The sequence below is a fragment of the Rutidosis leptorrhynchoides genome, chromosome 3 (assembly GCF_046630445.1).
Source record: "Rutidosis leptorrhynchoides isolate AG116_Rl617_1_P2 chromosome 3, CSIRO_AGI_Rlap_v1, whole genome shotgun sequence".
Lineage (NCBI taxonomy): Eukaryota > Viridiplantae > Streptophyta > Magnoliopsida > Asterales > Asteraceae > Rutidosis > Rutidosis leptorrhynchoides.
In genome coordinates, this window is record NC_092335.1 from 343,171,917 (window position 1) to 343,173,676 (window position 1,760).

Genomic DNA, 1,760 nt, shown 5'->3' on the forward strand with positions numbered 1-1,760 from the left:
TATATTTATAACTAATAGGTTACTTAGTGAATGCACCAAGCAAAACGTTCACCACCTTTCATACGTTCACCACCTGTAAACAGATCAAGACATCTAGCCAATATTGTCGCCGTTGATTTTTCTTTAGAATCATCATCTAGTCGAACAAGTACTCCGATTCAAATTTCCGATAATCCATTTTTTGAACCCGACTTCACAATTGAGAACTCGGAAGATATTCAAGGACAATTCCAAGATCCTGAACCACTAATCATTCCTCCTGAACCACAAACCGTTAAATCAGAATCTTCTAGTGATTCGGATTCAACAAATTCAAAAATGGAAATAACGGAACCTCAAAGTATGGAAGACCGAATGAGAGCCACACGCACGGGCCAAGGTTACGCCATTAATCAGCCAAATGTTAATGCGCCAGATTATGAAATCAAAGGACAAATCCTACACATGGTAACTAATCAATGCCAATATAGTGGTACGCCAAAAGAAGATCCAAATGAACATCTTCGAACCTTTAATAGGATCTGTACTTTATTCAAAATCAGAGAAGCTGAGGATAAACAGATCTATCTCATGTTGTTTCCCTGGACTTTAAAGGAAAAAAGCCAAAGATTGGTTAGAATCGTTACCTGAAGGAGCGATTGGCACATGGGATGTCTTAGTTGAGAAATTTCTTAAAAGATTCTTTCCGGCATCTAAAACCGTGAGACTTCAAGGAGAAATTGTTACGTTCGCGCAAAAGCCAAATGAAACATTATATGAGGCATGGACAAGATTCGAAAAGTTGTTGAGAGGATGTCCTCAGCACGGTTTAGACACTTATCAAATAGTACAAATATTCTACCAAGGTGTCGACGTTGCTACACGAAAAGACATCGACACAGCAGCTGGTGGTTCCATTATGAAGAAAACTGCAACTGAAGCTCACAAAATTATTGATAACACCGCTTCCCACTCGCATGAGTGGCATCAGGAAAAAGATATCTTTCGTTCATCTAAAGCGGCTAGAGCCGATTCTAGCCATGACTTTGATTCCGTTTCCGCAAAAATAGATGGTTTCGAAAGACGAATGGAAAAGATGACTAAAGATATTCACGCAATACGAATCAGTTGTGAGCAATGCGGTGGACCACACTTAACGAAAGATTGTCACATTTAACAAACCATGGAACAACGTGAGAATGTTTCCTACATGAACCAAAGGCCGGGAAATAATTATCAAAATAATTATCAACCGCCAAGGCCAAACTTCAATCGAAATCAAAACATTCTTTACAATCCAAATGGACCCAACAATAACTCGTATAACCAACAAGGTTCGAATAACCAACCAACTCAAAACAACACTTTCAATCAACAAAGACCTAGCTTGTATAAACCACCACAACAAACCGAAGAGAAAAAGTCAAATCTGGAAGAAATGGTACAAAAGCTAGTTGAATCTCAAACACAATTTATTACATCTCAAACCCAAATGAATGAGAGGTTTGATCAGTCATTAAGAACTCAACAAGCTTCCATTTTGAATCTAGAAAAACACGTAGGTACTCTTGCTAGCATGATGAGAGAGAGGGAACAAGGAGAGCTACCGAGTAATACTGAAGTAAATCCTCGGAATGAGATTGTTAATATGGTGTCAACAAATTCTGAAAAACCAGCTCCAGAAGATGGGAAGGTTTTAGATGTGAGTAACAATGAAGAAGTTACACCACCACCACCACTGATAGTGCTCCAAACGAACATATATTTAGTCGCAATATCAT

General features: G+C 38.5%; 1 non-coding gene across 1 annotated transcript; it reads right to left on the minus strand.

The window, feature by feature from the left end:
• Positions 1–703: 703 nt before the first annotated feature.
• LOC139903146 (small nucleolar RNA R71) lies at positions 704–810 on the minus strand. Its single transcript, XR_011777989.1, has one exon. It is a non-coding gene; the product is annotated as a small nucleolar RNA R71 (small nucleolar RNA).
• Between the last annotated feature and the right edge of the window lie 950 nt (positions 811–1,760).